Below are 12,114 nucleotides of genomic sequence, written 5' to 3'. Positions count from 1 at the left end.
ATAATATTAATTTTTTATAATTTTTAAATATATATATTTTAATAAAATGATAAAAAATAACACATTAAAATGCATAACTATTACAATAGAACCGACTTTAAAATAAAATTGTGATTTAGTATAAACAAAAATCCAGTTATTAATTAATTTAAGGTTGAATCACGTTCATCCCGTGGTTGATGCCAAGATGATGAAATTGTAATGAGTGTAGAGTAGAGTAATACTGTAGTTAGTAAGTATAGCATTAAAGGTTACCCGATCTGTATTTATTTATGCACCCACTTTATCTGATGTCCTTTATTCTAATTTTTGACCAAGACCAACACTTTATCAGCAATTTAATTTCTACGACAACTGCTGCCACCTTCCACCACCCACTGTCGCCACCACCGCCATCTAATAAAAATCAAAATCAATCAAAAAAAACTCAAATTAAAATTTTAAGATCCATAAAATCATTACTCATAAACAACTTCAAATATCTCAAATAAGCAAGAAAACTAAGATTTTAATTCAAAATTACTAAAAAAAAATCAAGATCTAAAAATTTTTCCATTTCAAAATAAATCAGCAATGCAAAAAAATAGAAATACTGTGGTGATTGTCGAATTTATGATGTTGGTTGTGGTGTGGTTTGATTGAGGTTGAAGATTTTCATGGTGGATTGTTTATGGTGTGTGATACTTGAAGATTTTTGTTGTGAAGAAGGATTGAAATCAGGAGAGAGAGAGAGAGAGAAAGAGAGAAAGGAGTAAAAAAAAATAAAAAAATAATGCCAATTCTTAATATTTACTGCTCCACTCAAATATTTTCCCCCAAAAAATTAATGTTGTACTATTGTTGTTAAATTATTTACTACCTTAGTTTTTATGTGTAATCCAGGAAAGCTCTCAATAAGGATGTTTACTTGTTTAGGGTAGTTGGTCAAACTTTTCAGTGAATAATCTACGGTCAATTCTTACCTAAGTTCGCAGACCGGTAATTACGATTTCATTATTCCTTTTAACTTTTTTAATGGATTAATCTTGTACTATATATATCTTATAATTATACCTCTCAAAAATTAATCCGACCTGAAAAATTAATCTGAAACACAATTGAAAATATAAGATTGAAATTTGGAAATTTTGACTAGAACTCAAAAATGACCGAATCTGAAAACCCATTAAAAAGCAGGGTGGTTGAATTAGGATCAGGTTGGACTCGTTGAGTTGTATAACTATTAAAATGGGTAAAACCTTTTCATTTTGGCACACAAACGGAAAAAAAAAACTAATACTTATATTCTTTTATTTTAGGAAAAATAACTTGGAATAATCCAACATTTTCATGATTTTACTACAATAATTCCACATATTAACCATGAATAATCCCAGCTTTAAGGGGTATTTGCCTAAAGTAAACTTAGGTAATCATTGACCTGCTATAATAGGTAATTTACTAAAAAAGTAAATTGAAAATTAAGGTAAAATTAGAGAAAAATTTTGGAAAATTTTTTAAAAGAATTTTGCATGATAAAAAAATTTCTAATTTTTTAACACTTTTAATATTTTTTTCGACATTTTAATTTATTTTATCTTTATTTAAAAAAAAAACTTATGATAACAGGTCAACGGGTTACCTAAGTTAACTCTAGGCAAATACCCCCTAAAGTTGGGATTAATCATGATTAATCAATAGATAGGATTATTGTAAAAAAATAATGAAAAAGTTGGATTATTCTAGGTAATTTTTCTTTTATTTAACATTTCATTTACTTTTGCGCTCTTAGTATTTAAATTGTTATGTTTGTGTTATTTGGATATCTTTTTTATTGTATGACGTATTTTGACTTTTTAATTTTTCTTTATATTGACTTATTATTTTTTTGTCATCTGAAAGTTGGGTTGCTATTTTATCGTGATTTGGTTAGGCACTATAGTAAATAATTTTTTCTAAAAAGATAACTATTTTCAAATTCGATGATAAAATAACAAATCCTACAATTTTTTTAGTTAACCTAGGAAAAAACAAAAAGTGATAACCCGTTGGATCAATTCGAACCCGCGTAAAACCCAGAGTGATCCGACATAAAACTGACCCAACTAAAACGGATCCAATATGAAATCTGACCATTTTCCCTACTTGTAAGTGTATACTTTCTATGTTCCTTAGAGTTATTTTCATTTGAAAATTTTGATCGTTTCATTTGTTATTCTTATAAAAAAGTTTTCTATTTATATCACAAACTTTTTATATAATTAATCTTATTTATCCTCATTTTAATATTTTATTAATATTTGTGAATCCCACAAATTTTCCACTAACTTCCTTTTTAACATTTTTATTTTGCTTATGGTCTACACTTATTTCTCACTAACTTTATTTAAATATTTTTTTAATAGTCCCGATCATCATATTTTTTCAATTAACTTTACTTTCATATTTTTTAAGTGTTTATACTCTCCACTTTTCCTACATTAAATTTATTACTCCCTCCGAACCAATTTAGATGTCCCATTTGCTTGGGCACGGTTATTAAGGATGGTGTGGGGTCTATTAAAAAGGGTAAGTAGTAAAGGGTAAGTAGTGAAGGGTAAGTAGTGAAGGGTAGTTGGGTAAGTAAGGTATATGGGTGTATATTCGTAATTACTTGTGTGAACTAAGGATATTTAGGTAAAAAAAGATTGACAAAAATAGAAATGAGACAACTAAAAAGACTTTGCCAAATAATAAAACGGGACAACTAAATTGGTTCGGAGGGAGTATTATTCTTTGTGGGAATAACTTTAAGCAATAGACTAATAGAGTAATAAAAAGTATTTCATCAAGTAGGAATTTTGATACATAAAGCAAAATTGCAAGAAACATATTTTTTTACATCTAATATAGGATCTTATGCATATTGTAATACAAATATAATTTATAAAAGAAACATATCACAGTAGCGTGATATACTCAAGGTAAAGGGTATGAATAATGGTAGTGGATGATTAAAACGTCATGTGTCATTCCTCTAGCATTGGTGCACGAGCACTAATTGAATCACCATTTATGCTACTATGATAGTAAGGAATAAGAAAAGCTACTATTCTTATCAATCACCTTAAGGTGGAGAAAGGTAGAGAAATTTAGCACATAAGCTTATGAAAAATAATGAGCAAAGTGCATCTATTTATAAGCAAATGCATCAATCTTTCATTCATCCTATTTATATTTTAGTTGTTACACTTGATTATTAAGATACTTATTTGTATCACATCACTCATCACTCGTCATAATACAATAAAATTATATATTATGCTTTTTATATTAATTCACTCATTTTTTTCTGTTTGAGCTCTTTGTACGGACCTGTTTCACCGTGAAACGATCTCATACAAGTGTCATGCACAAAATATTTATAGAAGGGCCTTAAAACAACGATTGTCGTACAACAACACGATCAAAGATGCTATAATCCTGACTAAATTTGGGATTTTATTCTTAGAGCAAATCGAGTCGAACTCAAGAAAATGAAAAGTTTTGAATTGATTGGCGGTTTACTATACTAATAAGAGTAACTGAGGATACTTTGGACTGATAATTGAATTAATTAATAACAAAAGACTAAAATTAATTTGGATGAACTATCCATATTATGATTTATGATTAAGGGAATCATCAATTGCATACTAACGAATTATTAAACAAAAATCTTGGATCGAAAGAAAAAGAAGGTAGAATGAATTATAACTCATTTTAATTATGGAAAAACAAAGCAAAAATATACTTAAGAGTAGAATGAGCAAAATATACTCAATCATAATTGAAAGATTCATGTTCTATCGCCTAACTAGATACAAAATTCACGATCCAAATTATTATCTTATCGTGAGACAATTCCATATAAAGAATTCATTATACTAAAAGATTTTATTGTTAGACTATTTAATCAAAGTATAGAATACACCTCATACAAAAATTTGTGAATTACTGGATTTACTCCACTATGACTATTAACTTGGGATCAACTCAATACAACTCCTCCTAACTTCTAACTTTAGATGAAACTTCCCAAAACCTAACATAGTTTAGACTTAAAATGAATTAAAAAAAAGTAAAACTCATACTCTATGACATACTGTTTTTTTACTAAGACACTTTTATACGGTGGTTATTGCATAGAAAGTGGACATTGTGTAGAGGTTCTTAAAATAGATCGATGATTTGATATTCACCCGACCTTATAATCGTATCCGATTACACCTGACTAAATTATGAATTTTACAATTATGTAAAACTCATTATAAACACAAAATCCGATTTTAAATCGATCAAAAACATCTGACTCAAAATCAATGCAATGATCCAAATAAACACCTCTAACTTTGTGTGATATGACAACCAACATTTGATTTGTTTGAAATTACCAACATTTTGTTTTAAAAACTCTAAAACATATAATCACTAACATAATTCAATTCTATTAAAGAAAGTTTAGGCTTCCAACATGACCCAACTAAATAATTCTAATTACAATTATTTGACTTAAATAAAAATAAAAACAAATACATAAGTATATAAATATGAATTGACCTTGTATTTGACTAATGTTGACTAAAGAATCTTGTCAAAAACCAAGTTAAGAACCTAACTTCAAGGACGTTCCTCTTTTTCGAATATAAAATAAGTTGACATTTTTATGAATAATTTAATCTATTTTCAATTACCTGTTAATAATTTTACATTTTGAAATTTTTTTAATAATCCAATCTTTATTTTCAGTTTGTTGCTAATGAACCATTCAAAAAATCACTACAAAAACTCAGATTGGGACGATCTGTCGCCGAGCTTGACTACGAACATTTTCCGTCTCCATTTCGTCGCCATTCTGTCTTCAAAGTTGGCTACGCGCGTTTTTCGTTTCCATCCCGTCGCCATTAATATTTTGTGAAAATTCAAATTCGCGGAATGAGGGAACTTGAGTTTATAAATTTATCACTTTCATTTTTTCACTTACAACTTCAATAATCTTCAATCTCTTACACTTATTAATCTTTAACTTTCAACTTTCTTCAACCTTTAATCTTCAACCATCAACATTCAATCTTCAATATTAATTCAATTAGCATCTGAAAACGATCGCCAAATACTTACGATGTTAAGAACAAACAACAATGAGCAAAAATAAGTTTGACAAAGTAACAAACAAGGACACAAAGATTTAAGGAGGTTCACCCAATGATGGCTACGTCCTCCGTGGTGTGTAGTTTATATTTATATTATATCAAATGAATACAAACAACACTTCAATATGAAGAATTACAATTGAGATAGAGATAACAATAATAGGCTATGTGTTTGGCTTAAGGGTTGTGTTTGATGTGTTTGCATACTTGAAGTGTGGGTATGAGAGCCCTATTTATAGTGCTAGGTACTTGAAGATGAATGGCTCACATAAATACATAGTTAATTTAGGGTAATGAATACTATGAAATAACTCTAAGAACTTGAAAAGGCATTATCTCAAGAGTCACACACATGAGACTCTTCACCTTAATCTTCATTAACACCAATAATTCCCATGAATACTCTTCACCTTATTACACCCTTTTGGATTCCACAACTCAAGAGTCACACACATGAATTCAACCCTTTAATGTGCACTCAAGTCACACATTAGTATAGTATCATTTATAATCACATTAGTATACTACCATTCATAACAATCTCCACCTTGACTTGAGTTCACCCAAGTCACAACATTCATCAATCCACTTCATATTCAAAAAACATACACACCTCAAAATGCCCAAGAGGGCATTATCTCAAGCAAGGAGCTAAACCTACCAAGTCAACACATAACTCAAACTTGGTAGTAGGTAATGACTTTGTCATCATGTCGGCCGGATTTTCCGTAGTGTCAATTTTCTTCAATAACACCCTTTTGTGCTCAACTTCATCCCGGATAAAGTTATACTTAATATCAATGTGCTTGGACCTTCTATGAAATGTGTTTTGATTCCTAGCCAAATGAATTGCACTTTGACTATCACAATGCACACTTACCTCACACACTTTGTTGCACATTTCACCAACAAGACCTTTAAGCCATTTTGCTTCCTTGAATGACTCGGCCACGACTATGTACTCCGCTTCGGTTGTAGAAAGAGCAACCACATCTTGCAAAGATGATTGCCAACTAATCGCCGAACCACCCAAAGTAAACACAAACCCACTTGTGGACTTTCTATTATCTAGATCACCACCATAATCCGAGTCACAAAACCCGGTTAGCTCACTTGAATTTTTCCCATACATGAGACAAACATTTGAAGTATCTTTCAAATACCTCAATAGCCATTTTAGTGCCTCCCAATGTCCCTTACCCGGATTAGACATATATCTACTCACCAAACTCACCGCATGAGCAATGTCGGGCCTAGAGCATACCATAGCATACATAACGCTACCAACGGCACTAGTGTATGGAATGCTTACCATTTGCTCTTCTTCCTCTTTTGTTTGTGGACACAAATTCTTGGACAATTTGAAATGAGAAGCAAGAGGAGTAGACACACCTTTAGCATCATCCATGGAGAAACGTTGAACAATTTTCTCAATGTACTTCCTTTGACTAAGGTATAAGACACCCTTAGCCCGATCTCTCAAAATCTCCATCCCAAGAATCTTCTTGGCTTCACCAAGATCTTTCATATCAAATTCACTTGAAAGCAACTCTTTCAAGTCCTCCACCTTAAGCAAAGAGCTACATGCTACTAGCATATCATCAACATATAAGAGCAAATATAGTAAAGAACCATCTTCAAATTTCTTAAGATAAACACAGCTATCATAAGAACTTCTAACAAAATCATGTGAAATCATAAAGGAATCAAACCTTTTGTACCATTGCCTTGGAGATTGCTTCAACCCATACAATGACCTCTTCAATCTACACACATGATTCTCCTTACCGGCTACCTCAAAACCTTCCGGTTGCTTCATAAAGATTTCTTCTTCAAGCTCACCGTGAAGAAAAGCCGTCTTTACATCCAATTGATGTAACTCCAAATCCTCCATCGCCACCAAAGCAAGCAATGCCCTAATAGAAGAGTGTTTCACGACCGGAGAGAAAACTTCGTGAAAATCAATACCCTCAATTTGAGAGTATCCCTTTGCAACAACCCTTGCTTTGTAGATGGGAGGAATATCACTAGAAGGACCCTCCTTCCTCTTGAATATCCACTTGCACCCCACAATCTTCTTTTTCTTTGGTGCAACAACGATATCCCAAGTTCCATTCTTCGCAAGAGATTCCATCTCTTGTTTCATAGCAATCAACCACTTGCTTGAGTCATTTGAGGCCATAGCCTCCTTGTACGTACTTGGTTCATTTAACCCTTCAACTTCGCTAGCAATGTTGAGAGCATAAACAACATAATCACACTCTTCAATGTACCTCCTTGGAGCCACGATCTTCCTTCTTTGCCTAGTTGTGGACAAAGGAGGAGACCTTTGTTGAACATCATCATTTTTCTCATTATCAATATTGGAGGATTCAACCTCCACTTGTGCTTCATTATCATCATTATTAAAAGGTTTTTCAACATTAGATACAAGCATGCTATCTTCATCAAAAAAACATCTCTAGAAACAATAATTTTCTTTGATTCATTACACCATACCCTATACCCCTTTACACCCACTCCATACCCCACAAAGATACCTTTTCTAGCCCTAGGTTCTAACTTACCATCATTTACATGAATATAAGCTGGACAACCAAAGATTCTAAGACTAGAATAGTTTACCGGAGTGTTGTACCATACCTCTTGTGGCGACTTGAACTTCAAGGCGATATGAGGTGAACGGTTGATCAAATAACATGCCGTAGCCACCACTTCGGCCCAAAATTGTTTCCCCAAATTTGCTTGATTTAGCATGCATCTTGCCCTTTCCAATAACATTTTATTCATCCTCTCCGCAACACCATTTTGTTGAGGACGACCTGCACAAGTTCTATGTCTAACAATACCTTCATTAGAACAATAATTGAGAAACTTGCTATCAACAAATTCAAGACCATTGTCGGTTCTCAAGGTCTTGATGCTCCTACCGGCTTTCTTTTCAATCATCTTCTTCCATTCCAAGAAGACATCAAAAACTTCATATTTATGTTTTATAAAGTAACACCAAACTTTTATAGAGTAATCATCAATAAAGGTCAACATGTAGCTACAACCACTAAGGGAGGGCGTTCGTGAAGGCCCCCACAAGTCGGAATGGACATAATTTAATATCCCCTTAGTGTTGTGGATGGCGGGTTTAAAACTAACTCTCTTGTGTTTCCCATAAACACAATGTTCACAAAAACCAAGGTTCCCAAAATTTTTTCCATCAAATAAACCTTGTTTAGAGAGTTCAAACATACCTCTTTCGCTCATGTGACCAAGCCTCAAGTGCCAAAGTTTGGTGTCACGATCGGACATTGTGCTTGTGGATACATTCGCCGAGCCAAGAATGGTTGAACCTTGAAGAGCATACAAACTCCCATTCAACCTCCCCTTCATCACCACTAGTGAACCCTTGGCTACCTTCATAACTCCACCTTCACAAGTGATTCTACACCCGATCTTATCAAGAGTACCCAAAGATAAAAGATTCTTTTTCAAGCCTGGGACATACCTTACATCGGTTAAGGTCCTCACAATCCCATCAAACATTTTAATTTTAATGCTCCCAATCCCAACAACCTTACATGTGGTGTTGTTTCCCATGGTAACATTTCCCCCATCAACACTTTCAAATGTATGGAAGAAAGTTTTGTTGGGAGTCATGTGGAATGTGCACCCCGAATCAAGAATCCATTCATTATTACCTTTGTACTCATGAGTGGCAACAAGAACATCGCCATCATCACTATCATTCACATAACTAGCATTGGCATTGCTAGTTCCTTCCCTTGCCTCTTCTTCTAGCTTTCTCTTAAGCTTCCAACAATCCTTCTTGATGTGGCCCTTAAGCTTGCAATAGTTACAAGTCTTATTTTTGTTTGGCCTTACGGACTTGGACCTTTCTTTACCCTTGTTTCCACTCCCACTAGTGGAACCTTTCTCTTGTGACCTCCCTCTTACAAACAAACCGTCACTAGCATTGCTTGGTGACTTTTGTGACAATTGTGTATCAATGAGATCCCTTTGAGTCAAGGCATTCTTCACATCATCACTACTCAAATTATCTCTACCATAAAGTAGAGTTTCTCTAAAATTTTTATAAGAAGGGGGTAAAGAACATAAAAGATAAATTGCCAAGTCTTCATCATCAAGCTTAACATCAATGTTTTGTAAATCCATAACAATGGAACAAAACTCATCCAAGTGAGGTTTTAAAGGTTTACCTTCCTCCAAGCGTAAGTCGTAGAGTCTACTCTTCAAAAGTAGCCTATTGGTAACACTCTTGGCCATGTAGAGTGATTCCAATTTCTCCCATATACTCTTGGTTGTTGTTTCTTTAACAACCTCTCTTAGAACTTCATTGGATAAGCATAATTGGATTGCCGATAACGCCTTTGTGTCTATCTCTTCCCGTCTCGATGCGGACATTCCTTCCGGCATCTTCTCTACACCATCAATCGCCTTGTGCACACCATTTTGAATCAAAATGGCTCTCATTTTGACTTGCCATAAGCCAAAGTTTACATTCCTATCAAACTTCTCAATATCGAGCTTCATTGTAGTCATGATTTTCAAGTAATAATTTCTTAAAACACCGCAAAATAACCTTGGCTCTGATACCAATTGAAAACGATCGCCAAATACTTACGATGTTAAGAACAAACAACAATGAGCAAAAATAAGTTTGACAAAGTAACAAACAAGGACACAAAGATTTAAGGAGGTTCACCCAATGATGGCTACGTCCTCCGTGGTGTGTAGTTTATATTTATATTATATCAAATGAATACAAACAACACTTCAATATGAAGAATTACAATTGAGATAGAGATAACAACAATAGGCTATGTGTTTGGCTTAAGGGTTGTGTTTGATGTGTTTTGCATACTTGAAGTGTGGGTATGAGAGCCCTATTTATAGTGCTAGGTACTTGAAGATGAATGGCTCACATAAATACATAGTTAATTTAGGGTAATGAATACTATGAAATAACTCTAAGAACTTGAAAAGGCATTATCTCAAGAGTCACACACATGAGACTCTTCACCTTAATCTTCATTAACACCAATAATTCCCATGAATACTCTTCACCTTATTACACCCTTTTGGATTCCACAACTCAAGAGTCACACACATGAATTCAACCCTTTAATGTGCACTCAAGTCACACATTAGTATAGTATCATTTATAATCACATTAGTATACTACCATTCATAACAGCATCATTCATTTTCGGTTTGTTTTCTAACATTTTTTAGTTTTTTTTGTAGTTCATATGTTGTTATTTGATGATATTTTATATCTAGATTTGTTTTTCGATTTGTATGTTATTGTTGGTAAATTTTAGTTTGTACTTTATGTTTTCTTTCAGTTTTTTTAGTTATTTTTATTTTTGATAATTTTTTATTTGTATTTTGCAATACGTGTTGGTAATTTTTGTTGTTGCTAGATTTGTTAATTTTTCTGTTTATATGTAGATTTTTGTTAATTTTTCTATTTATATGATAGTTTTTGTTAATTTTTTTGTTTATATGTTGATTTTCTTTTAGTTCACATTGTTGTATGTTGTTGTTGGTAGATTTTTTTGTTAATTGTTGATAGTTATTTTTTTGATTTTTGTAAATTTCAGATTTTTTTGATTTTTTATCCAAATGTTTATTTTCAAATTTTTTTTGTTAGTTTTTTAATTCTTTTTGTATTTGTTTGTTGGTAATTAGCTGTTAGTTTTTTTAATTATATGTTAAATAATGACTTTTTTTTGTTAATTTCAGTTTTTTTAATTTCATGGTGAAAGTCCCTGTGCATTTGGTGGTTGAGTGGTTCCCATGGATCTCATAATACACGTGCTCCAGGCGGCTCGGGCGGGTCTTGTATGCGGCGGGATGGTGGAAGTGATAGTAGTAATAGATGATTTAGATTGTTGTAAATTTTATTTAAAAACAATTTATATGTAAATTTAGTATTTTAAACCTTTTGTATTATATTTGTTACTGTTTTTTATATTAATATAATAGTTAATTGTCTTTATTTTTTTTGTCGTATATATTTTATTTGTTATTTTAGTTTTATGTGTTTTTATATATTGATCGTTATTTTAATTAAAATAAAACCTAAAATCTAAATTATAAACTCTTAATTATTATTAATTAATACTCCCTCCGAACCAATTTAGTTGTCCCATTTCCTTATTTGGCAAAGTCTTTTTAGTTGTCCCATTTCTATTTTTGTCAATCTTTTTTTACCTAAATATCCTTAGTTCACACAAGTAATTACGAATATACCCTCATATACCTTACTTACCCAACTACCCTTTACTATTTACCCTTCACTACTTACCCTTTACTACTTATCCTTTTTAATGGACCCCACACCATCCTTAATAACCGTGCCCAAGCAAATGGGACATCTAAATTGGTTCGGAGGGAGTATTAAAATACTAATAATAAATTAATTAATAATATTAAAATATTAATAATAAATAATAATATTAGAATGTAAAAGGAAAGTCAGAATATGGCGACGAAATCAAAATCTGACGCAATAAATGGCGACAGGATGGCTACGAAATTTGCATTTGGCGACGCGAAATATGGCTACGGGTCTATTCCGTCTCCATCCCGTCGCCATATGGGTGATAGCTACGGAATGGACCCGTAGCCATCTTGTGTTTTTTTTTTGTAGTGAATGACTTGCTATATCAGGTTATCTCTCATCTTCTTCCTTTTTTATAATAATCCAATCTTTGTCTCATTACCTGCCAATAATCCCACCTTTAAATTTAAAAAAAATCCAACTTTTGCTTTTAATTTTGTTGCCAATGGACCCTTCAAGAAGCTAAAAGAAATTGCTATTGTATCCTAAATGTAACACCCCGATATTTTTTCTGATATATTAAATGATTTACTAGTAATATTATTATTATTATTATTCTTTTTAGAAGAGTATATATTTTTTTATTTTTGTTAGTGGGTTAGA

Source organism: Amaranthus tricolor, chromosome 4 (genome assembly GCF_026212465.1).
Source record: "Amaranthus tricolor cultivar Red isolate AtriRed21 chromosome 4, ASM2621246v1, whole genome shotgun sequence".
Classification (NCBI taxonomy): domain Eukaryota; kingdom Viridiplantae; phylum Streptophyta; class Magnoliopsida; order Caryophyllales; family Amaranthaceae; genus Amaranthus; species Amaranthus tricolor.
Note: the sequence above shows the minus strand (reverse complement) of the source record.